At 40.7% G+C, this 18,596-nt stretch overlaps 1 pseudogene; it reads left to right on the top strand.

The window, feature by feature from the left end:
- The first annotated feature begins 9,228 nt into the window (after positions 1-9,228).
- LOC103600576 overlaps positions 9,229-18,596 on the top strand; it is a 41,655-nt pseudogene continuing 32,287 nt past the window's right edge.

Below are 18,596 nucleotides of genomic sequence, written 5' to 3'. Positions count from 1 at the left end.
TGGTGATTGCAATAGTCTTACCCACAGACCCTGCCTCTTGCTAAATCTCTCCATTTCTCATTATGGAGCAGGAGGAAGGAGGGGGCATTATTTTAAGATGTTTTTATTGGCTTCTAAATGTGAAGCTTTGGCTCCAAGGTCTTCTTTTTTCCCAGAGCAAGATAAACTTTTGGGGGTTGTAAATCATGGGACTTTTGCATCACTCGACAGGGTCCATGTTTAAAAGTCATTCCAATCGCCTTTCTGATGACTTAGGAAGTAAAGAGAGTTGCCCATGCATCATGAAAAGAACCCTTTCAGTGGCACTGGGCCTATGCCCAGATCTGTTGCTTTAGGATGATAAATCATTTCCATTTTTGCCCCCTCCCCACCTCCATCCCCCATTTATAGAAACCAGCATTGTGACCTGATTGGTAACTTTAGGACCAGCCACTGGCAAAACTGGAAGGCCCAAGATGGAGAGCCCGCCTCCACCCCTGAACAGACCCCTCTTCCTGCCCACAGTCAGGCACCCACATCCCTGTGCTGCCCAAGCCCCTTGCTGTAAACTACCCATCCCACCTCACTCTCCAGCACAGCACCCACACTCCTAAGTTTTTCCCATTAAAATATCCCTATCCTGAGTGTTATTTTCCCACAGGGCTCTGTTCCCTGCTGAAGACCAAACGGTTCATCTAATTTTAAAATAAATAAATAAATAGTTGCATTTATGTATTAATAGGTGCCAGCTAGTACCCATCCCACCTCACTCTCCAGCACAGCACCCACACTCCTAAGTTTTTCCCATTAAAATACCCCTATCCTGAGTGTTATTTTCCCACAGGGCTCTGTTCCCTGCTGAAGAGCAAACGGTTCATCTAATTTTAAAATAAATAAATAAATAGTTGCATTTATGTATTAATAGGTGCCAGCTAGATAATGAAGTGAGAAGAGACTTGTTTTCTACCGGGTTTTTTGTTTTTAGTTTTTTTTTCAACCTCCAAATCCTCCCCACCTTCAAGCCCTTCTTTGGTTGAATCAGAGTGGGCAGCTGAGACTCTCTCTGTTCCCCTCTCTATCCCCCATGCCTAGAACAGGACCTAGCACAAAGTTGGCTTTGAGAACTATTTGTGAATGAATGAGGGCTCATCCTGCTTTCCATTCCTTCTCCCACCTCAGACAGACCTAGGTAGGCCCTAGAAGCAGAGCTTGCACACCACGCAGTTGATGAAATATATCCAGAGAGTGCCCTAGAATGTCGATGCCGAAGACCAACCTTCTACTCTACAGATGAGGAAGCCATGGCCCAGAAAGGGGAAGTTTCCTGCCCCAGGTCACACCATGAGTGACTGTTACAGAACCTATCTCAGGTCTCTTCCAGGCCCAGGCTCATTCCCCCAGGGTTTGCTGCCCTGTTCTTTACTTTTCTCTACTCTACAGATGAGGAAGCCATGGCCCAGAAAGGGGAAGTTTCCTGCCCCAGGTCACACCGTGAGTGACTCTGCTACAGAACCTATCTCAGGTCTCTTCCAGGCCCAGGCTCATTCCCCCAGGGTTTGCTGCCCTGTTCTTTACTTTTCCTGTCTAAGAATAACTTAGATAGATGTCCTTAACAGTTTCCTAGTAAGGATCTAACTTTTTCTTTTCTCTTTTCTACTTTCTAATCTGGAGTTCCAAGTTTTAATGTTACTTGAACATAATGAGGCTATATGAAAAGAAAATCAAGTATATTATCCCCCTCACTTCATTTCCTATGGAAAAAATATATTTTTACATGTCACTATTGCAATCTAATACACAGAAGGGAGGGGGGTAAGAAGAGGGGAACCAGAGGATAGTTGGAGTTGGGCAAGCATTTGAATGCTGGCTCATGGCCACTGCTGTCAAATGATACTGATCTCTGGTAATAATCTCCACTTACCAAAGAACAAACTAGGTACATTTGCTTTAAATGACTCTCCTTGTATTTGTTTAAAAAGGAGAGGGACTCGAAAGTATACAGAGATAATTACCAATTCATTCTAATATGTGTTTGGCCCCAACATTCCACTAAAATAGCTCTTGTTAGTGCTACCAAAGACCTCCTCACTAAGTCCAGAGAATGTTCCCCAATCTTTATCATTCTTCTCTTCTCAGCAACATTTGACACTGGTGACCCCTTTTTTCTTTTCACTCTGCTTCCCTCTAGCTGATGAGGATCTACTTTTAAGTACACACACACACACACACACACACACTCCAAGCCTTATGATTGAGGGAGAAGCACAGGATTGTGAAAAAGCTCTCATCCCCCTCCCCTCTCCTTCTTCCCCCAAGAACCCCCACAAACTGCAGATGCAATAGAGAGCTCAGAGATTGTCTTAGTGCGGCTCTCCCTCAAAAGCAGATCCTGAGATAAGGATTACAGGACAGGTTTATGGAGGTTATCCCAGGAGGCACTCTGAGGAAGTGAGGGAGGAAGTAGGCAGGGAAGGGAGGAAAGTCAATTAAGGACATCTTAAAGAGCAGGTTGTCACTAAGAGCAACTGGAGCCTCTGCGCCATTCAGGATCCTCTGAGAGGCTTCGTAAGCACACCTCAGAACTGTGCCACTGGAGGGCGAGGAAGCTGGGGTATTTATCCTCCAATTCTTGGCCCACATCAGAGAAAACCAACCAGGGATGTCAACTCTCCCACCTTCCTGGCCTGCCCCACAAGGCCGCCATAGTCCCTGCAGCCAGCGAAGTCATGCAGGCAGACGCAGGAGGGCCCTAAGCATGTAAGGGAGGTGTCTTGCAGATGTCCTCCAAGGCAGGCAGAGGGGAGATGTGCAGGCACCAACAGCACCCACTGCAGAGAACAAACAGGTGTTTGAAACCACCCACTACTCCAGAAAAAGAGAGATCTACTGTTGAGAATGTTGAGCTCTGTGGGTGGTTGGAGATGGAGTTTTAGCTGCACAAAGAAATCACATGAAACCCAGTGAAAAGATTGTCCTCCTCCTGTAAATACTCATCTTATTCCTAGAAGGATCTTACTCCCTGCTCATTCTTAAAAAAAAAAAAAAAAAAAAAAAAAACAGGGCTGGCCGGTTAGCTCAGTTGGTTAAAGCACAGCCTTGTAATGCCAAGGTCAAGGGTTCGTATCACCATGCTGGCCAGCTGCCAAAATATTTTATTTAATAAAATGAAAAATAATTTATCAAGGAGGCTGTCCCTGACCTGCTCTCAGGCCCTTCCTTCAGTAACATTCGTCATGCTCATAAAGCCATCTTCAGCGTCCATCTTCCCCGTGGACTGTATGTTCTCAGAGTGCAGGAACATGTCTGTCTTAGTCTTTTCTATATTGCCAGCACCTGTACAGAATCTGAACATAGAAGATGTTCAATAAATATCTGTAGCGTATCATTGAGGCATGTGTTTAGTGCAGTTTGACTGTGGATCACATTGCGTTCATTGAGAATGGACTGAGTTCAGCCTCTTGCCTCGTGTTTGCCTGTTTTTCCCTGATCAACTGAGCTTGTTCTCTGGATGGTAGGTGACGCCACGTTCCTCAATGCAGTTTAAGTCAGTGAAAACCCAGGTGAGAGAATCCCATCAAGTTTCATTAAAGAAGATTTGCTAAAACTTCCTCCCTCTAACCTCCTACTGTCAGGACCCATTTATAAAGCCCAGGGCTTAAAGGATTTTAATCAGGTTTCCTCTTTTCTGGAGAGGGTGAAAACTCAGCTTCCTTACAGAGTGAGCTGTGTGATGTTATCACCGCCTGTTCTGGGAAGGACAAGCCTATTCCACTTAATGACTAGCATTTTCTCTGGATCTTATTTTCTTGGAAGCTTTCAAGTAGCAGCAGGAAACAGCCACAGGGAGGGAACTGGGAGATTAGCTGCCCTCAGGCATGGTGGAGGGAGAAGGGATGGCAGAAATGGGGAGGAACATGCACCCCTCTTAGGGGACCCTCCCAGTTCTCTGCACATGTGTTTTTGGTCAAGACAAATAACAGTAGCTTGTTCATATGAACTCAAGTAAAGGGTAGAGGGGGTCATTGTGAGGCAATAAGCAATCACCTCAAGATACTTACACATAGCAAGGCAATGACAAAATCCACAAATTTATCATTTTGTACCATAAGGAGTGTTTGCTGTGTGGATATCATTGAACATGCAAGTTGTTAGCTCCTAGATCTTCTGAACTTATGAAATACATTGTGTCTCAACAATAAAAACAATAACTTAAGCCAGCTTAAGAAATTAACCAAATGGTCCAGTCTCAAAAGTCTATAAGAGTCAGGAAAATGCAATCAACAACAAGAACCTAAATTAAAAACAACATAAGTTCTTCAAAGGGAGGAGTATAAAGATGTCAATTCTGCTAAATTAATATCCAATTTAATTCAATCCAAATAAAAATATTAGCAGTATTTTTAAAATATTTTCATATGGAAAAACAAACAAGTAAAGCTAACTGAAAAATTCCATTTAAAAAAAAGGAATAAGGGCAAATTAGCTCTGCTAGATCTTAAAATATATGTGATTATATTATGATATAAAGATACATTAATTAAAGCAACATAATACTGGCCCACAAATAGATATGTCAGTGGAATATTCCAGTAATAGACTCAAAAACATACAAAAATGTAATATATGATAAAGGCATATTATAAAGAAAATGCATCCACACAATAAGTAGCCATTTGGAGAAAAAAGACATCAAATCCATTTCTCTAACCTTAAAACAAATAAATTACAGATGGAGCAAATGTTTAAATGTAATAAATGAAAGCCACAAAATTATTAGGAAAGAAAGGGAAGAAATTTTTGTACAGTCTTAGAGTGGGGAAGGCCTTCTAAGCACAACATGTAAATTAAAAGTCATGGAAAAAAAGAACTAAATTTGACTACACAAAGACAAAAAAAATTTGCACAGCAAAAACCCTCATAAGCCAAGTCAAAAGAGGAAATTCATGGGGAAAAGGTGAGGTAGATTTGTGCAATTCATATCACAAATGGTTCAGTTCCTTAGCATATAAAGAGCTGCTAGAAATTATGCAAAATCAACAATTTAATATTAACTAATAAATGTGCAAAGGATACAAGCAGACAGTCTATAGAAAAGGAGATACAATGCTCTTAAAGTGTGATTAGTTTCAGTCATAATAAGAAATGCTCAATCTTATTAGTGATGATATATGTGCAATTAAAACTTTAGTGAAGTACCATTTTTCATCTATCAAATTGGCCACATGGAAAAGTTTGATATCACTCTGTGTTGGTAAGGATGCTGGGGAACAGGAAATCTCATAATTGCTAGTACGAATATGAAGGGCAGTGTCTACCAAAATTGTAAACACACACACCCTTTAATTCAGCAATTCCACTGCTGTGGGCAATTCAGCATCCTCTCTAGAACAGAGGTCAGCAAACTTTTTCTATGCAGCGCCAAATAGTGAATATTTTAGGCTTTGTGGCCCATGTGATCTCTATCTCAACTATTTGACTCTGTCATTGTAGTGTGAAATCAACCACAGACAATAAATACTGTACATGAACAAGCATGGCTGTGTTCCAATAAAACTTTATTTACAGAAGCAAGCTGTGCATGAGATTTAGCCTGCAGGCCATAGTTTGCCAACTCCTGCTGCAGGAGGCAGCCAGAGCAAAAAGGCTAGATACACGCTTGCTGTGGCAGAGACCACTGGCTGTCCACAAACTCCACTTCTCCCCTGTAGTGAAAGATGTGCACCTAGGACTTGGCTGCCCAGTCAGGACCTGCACTCCTCAGCCCTCTCTGTGGCGTGTTGGCCATGTACCTAAGTTCTCCATGATATGTGGGCAGAAGTTACATGTTCAACCCCTGGTTGATTTGCTCAAGAAGAAATCTCTGTTGCTGGACTTCTGTTCTTTTTCCCCTCCTCACTGGCTATTGACAACGACCAGAATGACATTAAAGCCATATAGTTAAAATGGCAGGGCTGTCATAAATCAGGGTTCCAGAGTGACTGAGTAGCCCAGTCCTGCACATAATAAAAACTATTCCAAACCTGACCTGGGGGAGAGAATCCTTTTGCTCCACAATCTACTTCTGAGAAGAATTTAGCATTCCTGATAAAATGCTTAAGCAATTTTCTGTGAACTTTAATGTGATTAAGGTTTGCTCTGGGAAACCAATTACCCACATACCCAATTACCCACATACTCCATTGCCAACTGTCAGTCAAGGGCCTAGTGACATTTAACCAGAATTTCTTTTCTTTCTGTGTCTTTTATAACAATGATTTTTTTTTTTTTTTTTTTTTTTGTCACACAAGTGTGTGTGTGTGTGTATATATGAAAAATGCTTAGGTAACTTTCCTATAAAAAGAAAGTTGAATAATAAGACTCAGTGAATCTCTAAGACTGCTTGGGGGAGAATGTAACCATGATTATCTCACTATACTCTCTTCCTATAAAAATGTCCCTGCCAAAAGTGAATTTAGGAAGTGGCCGTCTCTGGTCCATTTTCCATGTATGCATGATCATATAAAACTTTGATACATGCTCATAGCTAAATTGTCTGAAAAGTTTCCTCTAATACTTGGCACACTCAACTGGTACTGTAACATAAGTAAGAAATAAATTTATTTTTCTTTGAGTCATTAAATCTTGGTTTCTATTGCTGCAGCCTAACCTACCTGAATACATCCACACTTTAAAAATTTGCTTAAATTTACTAAATGCTTACTATGTGCCAGAGACTATATTAAACAGTTTACATGCATTATCTGTCAACAAATTCCATTTCTTCCCCACTGTAAGGATCTGCAGCTAGGACTGAATGCCCAGCCAGGAACTACCACCACTAATAATAATAGTAAGTCATAGCGCAGTGATAATAATAATACCAACTAATACACTGAATACTTACAATGTGCCAAGCACTGAACAAAGTCTTCAGGAGTTATTCTTTATAACCTTATGGGAGATCTAAAAAAAAGAAAATCCAAGTTTAATCACTAGCATTAAACTAATCTCTCTGATAGGTTAATACCCTGCATTTAGAAAACGAAAGGAAACCTGCTGCTTTCCTAAGATAAATGCCTGACAGTAAAGCCCAACCCAATCTTCTTGCTTGGGGGAAATTCAGAGAAAATGAAGCTACTCTTAGAGGTCATATCCACAAAGTGGATCAGAACTGCTGGCAATATCGTTTTTAATGCTTTCCAGAAAGGGGTATTATTTTTAAAGGCTGAGAAGTACCGCACACTTTTGCTGTTTAGGGCTATCTCGCTGGTCCTTCAAAACGCAAGCTTAGAAGCTGCCCTTCAAGACTTTTCTCCTAACTGCCCCTTCCCTTTAGCAGAAAAAAAATCATCTCCCTTTGTTTCCAAAGTCTTGGCTCAGTTTTAAACTAACCTCAAATTATAGGCATAGGAGGGAGAATTAGGTTTCAGTTTAAGGAACAGGCTGAACCTGGAATATTTTTACAGTGTTTCTCTAATGGGATTGTATGGGCTGATATATTTATGTCTGACTTCAGTAGGATTGGACGAATATTTTTGTTATTGTTTTGCATTTGTTTTTCAAGAGGGTTTTACTGGGATTGTTTCTACCTAAAGGGACTTCTCAGGCAAGGCACAAAGTAGACCCAAACGGAAGGTTGGGATCAATGCATTATTGTAAGATATATGAATAAACGTTTAGGACGTACCTAGAGCAGGAGTCCCTGGTACTAGAGCCAGTAAGTTCCTTGCTCCCAGAGGTATGAATCAATCAACTGACTCTTCTGTGTTATCCAAGAGCAGAGTCCTGTTTTGTAAAGTGCTTCAAAATCATCTGAGGTTGCCTAAGCCTCAGTTTCCTCATCTGTTAAATGGAACCAATACCACCTCATAAGATTGCTGTGAGAGCAATTATGGAGTGTTTAAGTGCACATACTCAGCTTGAATTTTAATCCTTATGCCACCGTTCCCTAAGGTGTAAATCTTGGGCAAGTAACTTAATATTTTTGTGCTTAAATTTCTTTATTTCTATGGTGGAAGTAGTGAGAATATCTGTACTATGGGATTATTGTAAGGTTCAGATTTTTGTGCAGTGCCTGGCATGATATAACTGGCATTACCATCACCATGACCACCACTACTTCTATTTAACAAGGGAAATTTCCAGCTATATCACATTATATCCAGGGGGTTGACGATAATCCTTGAAACCGTAGAGATGCATTCCTTGGAAGAGTAATCTCCAGAAACAGAGGGTCAAGCATTCTGGTTCTGTGAGTACAGGAGGCTAAGATGGGTCTTGCGCCAGCCTCCTAGGGTAGGCTCATGTCCTGGGAACTGGCTGTGCACACAAGCACAGGGAAGGGCTCAAACGTAGTCTTGGCAGCCAGAGCCCTGAGCTCCTACAGCCCAGCCTTACCCTGAAGGAGAGGGATGTCCTCACTGGAGAACCACTGTGGCCCTTGCAGGGATGGAAAGAGCTCCTCCCAGGGAAAGCCTCCTCTCGGGTGAAAGAGCCTAGTGGGATTGTGCAGAATTCAGCTGCACCAGCGACACCCTCTGGCAGCAAGAAAGAAACAGCTGAGATAGTGCAGTACAGGAATTTATCCCCAGCTCCCTCGGTGTCAGAAGACTGGCTGCCCCACCTATCCTTTGAAATGAAGAAAATATCCTGGAATTCATAGACATTTTCAGGTCCTAGAAGCCTCAAAAGAAAGATATTTGGAGTCCCTTTATGTGAGGAGTGGGTAAGCAACCTGTTGGAAAAAGAAATTATCCATCTATCCATTCATCCATTCACTTCACAAATAATTATTGAGATTTACTGTGTGCTGGGTACTGTTCAAAACATTAGGGATACAGCAGTGGACAAAGTAGTCAAAAAGATGTGACTACATTTGTATCCTGTGGTTGTGGAGCAGTTCATACAAGCCACCTAACGTAGAATTACATTGTAATGTCAAGTGTGTTTTTCAGCTCTCACTCACCCACACATCGCACACAGTCCATCTACATCACCCCACCCCAGGGGCATCCACAGACAATATCGTTTATATATGCCAACCACTGGCCTCCCCAGCCTGCTCCAAAGACTGAAGTCCTCTCTACGATGGAGTCATTCCTTTGGGTTCAGATCCTGCAAACGCAAGAGTCCATATTTAAAAGTGAATAGCCCTGTCACCATGACACATTTCGTCACTGTCATTCATTAACCCCTTTCAAGTGTGGCAGCAACAGGGAGGGCGGGAGAGAGAATCTGAGAGGATGCTTCCAGGGAGATCAAGACTAGCCGATGGAGCTCAGCAAGAGTACGGGAAGGGGGGCTGCCAAGAGGCAGAAGAAAGGTAAGGTGAGCACAAACCATTGCACTTTAGTGAAGAGGAGCGTTAAGGATTAAACTACTGGTGACTGAAGAACTTTCCTGAGGTAAAGACCAGAAGGCAGCAGCATAATCAATAACAAACTGAATGATGTCTGGTATTAGACTGAAAATTAACCATGTTTGTTTTGCATATACCTGGAACCCTTCAAAAGCTTCCCAGTCCTTTTTAGCAGTAGGCAGGGGGTATGACAACATGGAGAAAATCTTTACTTAGCAGGAGAAGCCACCCACCCTCAATAAAGTTTTAATTGAGTAAATAAATAAATCAGAAGCTTCGATAGGGGGAGACCTCCAAGAGGTACTTGACGATCACTCTGGGGCTAATTCCAGGGCTTTTTTAGATGAACGGGGTATATAAATTGTGGACACACACTGAACAGCCTGGACAATAAAGGATTCTTCAGAGGCTACTTAGAGTAGGAGAGGGGTGGCTGGCAGAGAGTGGAACAGGGATAACAGCTTTATTAGTTCTCTACTGTGTAGTCTATGATGCAAATCATCCTCCCTGTTTTCTCTTGAACTCATCAGTAAATAGTCCATTCTTGTTCATGTGTTCTGGAGGTGGGGGCTCCCCAAAGACCTTAGTGAATGGTGTGTGCACCAGCTCTCTGCAGGAGGCCTGCCAAATCTGGGTTCCTATTACAAATATTTAAAGAGCTCAAGGTGTGCAGGGCCCAGAGCATGGAGCCTGCTGCATACTGCAGGGTGGCTGTTTGGGGGGAGGGATTTTTTTAATGACGGTGAAAAGGTCTAGATGTTCAAAATATTGTGTTTTCATGGGGCAATACCAAATCAGTGCTTTGTATTCAAACACAGGTCCTTGCTTTCCAAAAGTGAAGATGCCTAATCCTCAAAGCTAGGGGAATGTAATAGATATGATTTCCCCATTTTCAGCAGAGACAAGACTCTGGCTCAGCAAGGCTAGAGACATCTGCCAAGGTCACCTCCACCAATGATAACAAGAATTAGAGAACTCGGCTCTCCACCAAGAGACAGACACAATTCTGGGGCAGGGAGCCACATTTGAGCATAGAGCTTCATTAAGTTGATTTCCTAAAAGGACATTCCATTTTCTACTCTATCAGAAGGCTGTTTAGACACCATTGGGTGGCACTATTGCTTACATTTTAAAATTCCAGGCCAACAAGCTGAGTCAAGTTTCAAACCCAGCAGTAGAAAGACTAGCAGAGCATTCTCGAAGGAGGTCTAGAAGACAGTTTCCCACCCATGTGTATTACCAAGACAGTTCAACCACAGAAAGTTCAAGATAAGTGAAATATGATTTCTTGGAAAATAACCCTACTCATATAAAAGACACAGTCTACCAGATTCAGTGACCATTAGCATTCTTGTTACAGTTTTCAGGCAAGTTGACATCTTACCGAGCTCTGCTCTTGGTACAAGATGGATTACCAGCAATTGCCTTTCACTTCTGTTTAGTGGATAATGGGCAAATGCATACTGTTTTGTGGCTTTTCCTTTCAGCACACATGTTTGTGCCTTGGTTAGTCAATTACTCCCATGACTCTTACACCCATTTACAGTAATTTCTATTAAGAAAAGTTCCACCTCTTGCACTGATGGGAGCTTCGATGGTCAACTCAAGGTCCCTATCTACTAGGTTTAGCCACTATTCCTGTCGGACCTCCAAGACCTTTCCAAGCACTATAGAAAGATGCATCTTTGGGGAGTATAGTGGTTCTCATTACTCCTCGTTCCACACCCATGTCACAAGCAGACAGAAATCAGTGTGGGTGACAGCCAGTGAATCGACACTGGGAACAATTGCTACAGTCATTGTCTGCCATAACACACACAGGCGCACATGTGCCACACATAATGGGATTTTGTTCAACAGCAACCCGGTATTAATTATATTTTTCACTCTTAATACTTTTTCACTGATTTAAATAGCTCCTTCCATGCTGCTGTCCCAGAGTAAAACCAGACATGCCCATTGCTAATTGCATTACAATGAAAGATTCCATTATCACAATGAATTACATGTGCCACCTTTTTTTAGTGACACAATCTCAGCTCATGACAGACAGAGGAGCAACAGGGAAAAAAGAAGAACCAAAAACGTAAGTCATATATAAAATGGGAGGAAAAGACAGTAGAGAATTATATCCTAATTTTAACGCAATGGATATGGCTGGTGGTGACAGCCCTCCCCATCAAGCCTGGCTTCCAGAAAACTGAGAAGAGCCCCAAGACAGAGATTTTAACAGAATTCTCTCCTTGTTACTTAGAGTGGCCCACAGAGCAGCCCCAAGGGTGTCGCCTGAGAGAGTGTTAGAAGTGTAGGATCCGGGGTCTCACCCAGTCCTACTGATTTAGAATCTGAATTTTAACAAACACGCAGGTGATGTGTACAGGCACTAAAGTTTGAGAAGCACGCCTCTAGCTCATTGGAGTACAAGAAAACGAAGCATCCTAATGACAGAAAGCCAGTTCTAATAGAACTTGGCTAGAATAAACCCAACAGAAAACGTTAAGAAAGGAAGTGAGGTTTTAACTTTTTAAATGTGTTATAGGGCCGCTTGCCCCATGAATTTTGAGACAGAGTCAAATGGACAATGTGTTGACTTTGACGAGTTATTTTTAAAGTCACTTTCTGCCTGTCCTTTGAACATGCCGCGCCTTATAGTGGAAGTACTTACAAGTTTATAGGTGACAGAAATATATGTGTTTTCTGAGTGACTTTGTCCTTTTACATGCTATTTTGTGTTCCATTGCTTTTAAATTAAGTCCATTGTAACCATATTGCTTATGATTTAGAAAATCAGATATTATGATGGAAACTTAAAATAGATTTTTCAGAGTTGAAATCATGAAAATACTGTAAATGGATTCTGAGGAAAACTACCTAAAAAAAATACCTCAAAAGCTCAAGCAGAATTGGTGAATCTTTTTGTTCCTTTAAGAGCCAATGTGTGATGCTCAGAGATGCTACCTCTGTCAGCAGACCCTCCCCCGCTGCAAAATTATCAAGATAGTGAATAAAACAGTTAATATTCAGCACGTGTGTTCAGGGCTGATATTCAGTGATTCACAACAATAGAACCACACCGGTTGTTTACAGCTGGTTGCCAATATGCATGGTCAGTGCCTATGATAACAGCTGTTAAATGTTTTTAATATCACCCCATCCTGTATTCTAGTTAGTGCCACAGACCCAGAAGTGTCAGGGAGAGTGGAGAGCTATGACACGCAAAAGCCTGGGGAAGAGAGTTGCCTTTCTCTCCACCATGCACAAGCAGGACCCCCTTCCTCTCATGCAGATGCAGAGAGAAGGCACAGAAGGTGCGTGTGTACCTGCTCTGATTTGAGAACCTCTGGAAGAGTCCAAACATATTTTCTTTAGCCACTGTTTTGTTGAGTCCCCAGGAAAATCCCCATTTTGACCATACCTTTCCCCCTACCAAGCAAAAGGGTCTTAAATAATAATAGTAAAGGCATCGGAGGAAAATGATGAGAAGCCTGGATAATTGTGATTCATTCTTGACCATGTTCTGTGTGTTGGCGGAGTTCTCGGTGCAATGGAAACATCAGTGAACAAAACAGATAAAATTACTTGTCATCATGGAGGCTACACTTTACTCAGAGGAGACAGACAGTAAGAAATAAATACAATAATGAATCATACGGTACGTTAGATGGTGATAAGTGCCATGGAAAATAACAGAGAGAAGCAATGGGAACGATTGGGAAGAGTCTGCAGTTTTAAGTGGGAAGGTCAAAGCAGATCTCATTTGAACGAAGACTTGGAGGAAAGGACGGAGAAGCCATGCAGATTTCCAAAAGAAGAGCATTCCACGTATGACTGGCATTTTGAGGAAAAGACAGGAAGCTTGTATGTCTGGAACTGAATGATTAGGAAGAACGGAAGAAAAGAAGGTCAGCCAGATAACAGGGGTGTGGATTAAGAAAGGTTTTATAGACTGTTGTAAAAACTTCAGCTTTTACTGAGTCAGAGGGGAAGTCAGTGGAGGCTTCTGAACAGAAGAGTGACGTATGCTAACATGTGTTTCAACAGGATGACTCTAGCTGCTGTTTGAGAATAGATTGTTGGGGTAAGCAAGAATGGAAGCTAGGAGGCCAGTTGGTAGGTTTTTGCAGTAATGTAAGTAAGAGATGATAGAGTCTTCGACCAGGATGGTTGCAGTGAAAGTGGTAATAAGTGGTCGAATTTTGATATGTTTTGAAGGTAGTACCAACAAGATTTGATGATGTATTGGATGTAGGGTATGAGATACAGAAAGAAATCAAAAATGATGCTAATGTTTATGGCCTAAGCAACTGGAATATGGGGAATCTGTGGGTGGAACGAGCTTCTTTGGGGAAGATTAAAAGTTTGTTTTAGTTGTGTTGGGTTTGAGAGCTCTATGAGACAGCCAGGTGAAGATACCTACGGGTTCAAAGGTTAGGTACTGAGCAGGAGGTATAAATTTGGGGGTTGCCAGCACAGGAAGGTACATACAGCGATAAGACAGGACACGAGTCCCTTGAGGAGAAGTAGGGATTGGTAAGAATGCCAAAGCCTGAGCCTGAGGCACTCCAGTGAGAGGGTGTGGAGAAGACGGGGGAAGCAACCACCAGTGAAGTGGGAAGAGAGCCAGGATCTAACCAAGCAGGACAAGTCATTTTATCTGTTTGTTCTACAGCAAGATAAAATTTTAAAGGATTAGTCAATGGGATGTTTCATTTTATTTTTGTTTCTGTGTCCGAAGAGTAGTGTTTTACCCTTCATCATCCTTCCTCTGTTCAAACTAGACCTTCATCTCTACTCTTTCAAGGAAGGATGGTCACAGAAGAAACACAAAGAGAAATAAAGGTTGCCCTTGAATTTCTAAAAGCAAAGGTCCAGACATAAACAACTTTTGGTGGGGGCAGGAAACTGCTCAGCTACTTTTTTATTGACCCAAAGAGAGAAGGAAAACTCTCTGTATTAAAGGCAGAGAGAAGAGTTAGAAGGGATGCAAGAGATATGGAACCGTCGGCAGAATTTGTAGTCCCATTTCTATAATCTACTGTTATGTACCTTGGGGGAGGCACTGAGTTTTACAAGCCTCAGTTTCCCCATCTCTGGGAAGCAGCCCTGTAATTAGACCATCCCAGTTTAGTCCAAAAGTGAGGGAATGATGGAGACAAATACACAAACATACACATCGGATAAGTCTAGGAATTTGGGAATAAAGAACACCCATGCCCCACTTTATGCTTGGAGTCCTAGGAGACTGTAGTTTTGTAGTGTTCTGCATAATGCCAGGGCATGAGATCAGGAAACTATAGATGACTTCAAAGGTGGTGGGGGAGGACAGATGAATTTTCTCATGCCTTCAAAAGGGACATAGAAATTAGGAGAGAAATAAGGATAGGAAATCTGAAGAGGTCTTGCAACAGGAATGAGTGGACATCATAGTGGAATGGAGCATAGACACTTTGTGTGTCAGGGGAGGCTAAGTTATGCTGCAATAACAACAAATCCCAAAATCTCAGTGGCTTAAAACAACAAGTGTATTCATACCCATGTTATGTGTACATCACAAGTAGGTGATAGAATTCTGCTCATTTTAGTTCCCTCAGGGACCCAAGCTGATGGAGTACTAACAATATTGCCATTGGCTGTGCAGAAACAAAAAGAGCTCTCAAGGCTATCACTAGCAACTAAATGCCTCGTCCAGAAGTTACACACATCACATCCACAGAGAAACAGTCGTATGGTCCCACACAACCACAATGGGGCCAAATCTTACCTTGTGCCCAGAAGAGGTAAGAACTGAACATATTTGGCAAACAGCACTATTAACTACCAGAAACCATCTGCTAGGGACCAAATATAACACAAACAGCTCAGAAGAAGCCCTCACCCAGGAAGTGACAAACCAGATGGATGAACATTGCAGCAGAAGCTGGAGATACAACATTGAAAGAGAGATTGTCAGAAGTGTGCTTTGTTCACATTAAAGCATGCTTTTTCTCATGGTCTTCTTGAAGATCTACCACTTTCTTTTTAATGGCTTTGTATTATCACATTGTATCAATCTACCAAATGCATTTAATAATTCCTCTTTTAATAGACATTAGGGTTCTAATTTTCTACCATCATATCTGAAAACCTTTATGAACTTCCTTTAAATGTATTCTACAAACACAGTTTTTCTGTTGGATAGCTTCCTGAAGTAGCTTGCTATGTCACACTTTTTCATTTGTCCCTTCGACACTTAATACAGTATTTACACAAGGAGTGTTTCAACAAAATTTACTCAATGATTGCTCTCTCAGACCATTCCGGGAGAAGCGTTGGATAGCTTCCTGAAGTAGCTTGCTATGTCACACTTTTTCATTTGTCCCTTCGACACTTAGTACACTATTTACACAAGGAGTGTTTCAACAAAATTTACTCAATGATTGCTCTCTCAGACCATTCCGGGAGAAGCGCTCGCAAACAGGAGGTGACAAACCAGATGGATCAAGAATCCCTTAAATGAGAGACCACTCTCACCACTTTCATTCAACACAGTACTGGAAGTGCTAGCCAGAGCAATTAGGTAAGAAAAAGAAGTAAAAGGCATCTAATTGGGAAAAGAAGAAGTTAAGTCATCTCTGAATAGACATTTTTATAAAGAAGACATATAAATAGCCAATATGTGTATGAAAAGGTGCTTAACATCTCTAATGATCAGGGAAATACAAATCAAAACCACAATGAGATACCACCTCACACCTGTTAGAGTGGCTGTTATCAAGAAGACAAAAGAAAACAAGGGTTATCAAGGGTGTGGAATAAAGGGAACTTTTGTTCATTGTTGATGAATATGTACATTGGTACAGCCATCATGGAAAACAGTGTGGAGGTTCCTCATAAATTAAAAATGGAACTACCATATGATCCAGCAAACTCACTTCTAGGTATATGAGTATATCCAAAGGAAATGAAATTAGTATCTCAAAGAGATATCTGCATCCCAGTATTCACTGAAGCATAACTTACAATAGCCAAGATATGAAAACAACCTAAGTATCCATCAATGGATGAATTGATAGAGAAAATACACACAAATCTATACACACAAACATATAGATGTATGTATACATACACATATATACTAGACTATTATTCATATATTACACACGTATATATGCATGTATACACACACACATATATAAACTAGAATATTATTCTACCATTAAAAAAGAAGGAAATCCTGCCATTTGTGACTATGTGGATAAATCTAGAGGACATTATGCTATGTAAAATAAGGCAAACAAGGAAAGGCAAATACTGTATGATCTCATAAGTGGAATCTAAGAAAGCCGAACTCACAGAAGCAGAGAGTAGAACTGTGGTTGCCAGGGCTTGGGGTGGAGGAAATAGGTAGATGTTGATCAAATACTGCAAACTTTCAGTTATAAGATGAACAAGTTCTGAGGATCTAATGTACAGACATGAATGGTGATGGACACGTTAATTAATTTGAAGGCGGTAATCATTACACAAGTAACTTTCAGTTATAAGATGAACAAGTTCTGAGGATCTAATGTACAGACATGAATGGTGATGGATACGTTAATTAATTTGAAGGCGGTAATCATTACACAAGTGTACATATATCAAATAATCATATTGTACAACCTGAATACATAAAATTTTTACTTGTCAGTTAAATATTTTAAAGTAAAAAATAAAGACATGTATAAAAGATGTTTAAATGAAAGAATGCCTTCAGCAATTAACATGCTTTTTTTTAACATTTCAATGAGACTGAATTCTTACATCTACAATCAGTAAATAAAAATTAAAAGCTCTAATTCTATTTTGTAGATTTAGGTTATAATTCGCTCTAATTTATTAAAAGGTTGCTTTTGGGCTTTTCCACCAACAACTTGGCAATTTTAATATATTCTCATTATTAATAAAAATCTTTGTTTTAAGGACCCTTTTGAAAGGGTCCCCAGAGAACTGCTATGGATAGCTACTGACGTGAAGAAAACCCAAAATTTACCATGTGAAATTATCATCGGCATATCCACAGAGGCCCTTTCAAGAGGCTGCTTGAGGACTAAAGCACTGTATTCGGGCTGTGGACTAAAGCATTGTTTTCAGGCTGTGTAAAGAACAGCCGGGAAGATATCTTCCTCAGTGTCTCCTCCAGAGGCCCACCCCGTCTGATGTGGGTGCCAGTAAATGACAAATGAACCCAATGGGTCTGTTTGTGTCAAATGAGACCTATGTAGGCTATTACCTATTAAAGCACATTTATTAAATGGGTACATTTTGTCATTTAATAACTAGGGGGAACTATATATTTGCAGATTGTGAACAGAACTTCAAATGCATTCGGTACTCACCAACCAAATTTTGTAAAAAATGTTCTTGGGGGTGTTTTTGATTTGTGAATTTGGAGGATCAGAGGAACTTCTATATATTCAAGAATGCAGAAACTAGCAAACACTGCTTAGACATATAAAAGTTCAATCTAGGAAAAAAACAAACATGAGTAGCTCAGAGCAGTGTTTTTCAAACTGTTTTGATTGCAACCCAAAATAAGAAACACATTTTACATCATGGCCCAATGCACATACACATTTTTGCACACCTGCGTGCACATACACAAGTGAGAGTTTCATAAAATTATACCCTTACCACATGATATTTTGTATTCGTTACATTTCAATGTTTTATTGAGGTTTGTGACCTGCTAAACTGATTTCAAGACTCACTTATTGATGATTTATTGACAGTCAGTAGCTATTCACTGAAATTAGAAAAGAAAAAGAAAAAGAACTTTATGAAAGAAGGGAAGTTCAGGCATATAATCGTCATATAAATCAAGCTTTAGAGGCTTAGTCCCAGCTCTATCACTTATTGGTATGTAACTTGGGGGAGGTACTTACATTTTATAAGCCTCAGTTTCCCCACCTGCAAAATGGGGATAATAATAGTACCTATTATATAGTAGAATCTATTGTATAAAATAGTACCTATCAGATAATAGACCCTCAAATGATAGCTACCATCACCAACATCAGGATGACAATAACAATGGTGATATACTCACTTGTATTGAAAATGTTCCAGAAACAAGAACATAATCCAGGGGAGAACAGCCTCTGCAAAAGGCAAGGAACTTCTGTGTAGGTAGCATGTCACTGATGAATTGTACAGTCACCCAAATCAAGGTTTTCTAGAAAAAGGCACAGTTTAGAAGATAGTGCTAAAACAAGTACATATACACGCATATTCATTGCAGCACTAATCACAATAGCCAAAA

This window comes from Galeopterus variegatus, unplaced genomic scaffold (assembly GCF_000696425.1).
Source record: "Galeopterus variegatus unplaced genomic scaffold, G_variegatus-3.0.2 Scaffold3392, whole genome shotgun sequence".
NCBI classification, from domain to species: Eukaryota; Metazoa; Chordata; class Mammalia; order Dermoptera; family Cynocephalidae; genus Galeopterus; species Galeopterus variegatus.
The sequence above is the reverse complement of the archived record's forward strand: the minus strand, read 5'-3'. Positions and strand labels throughout refer to the sequence as shown.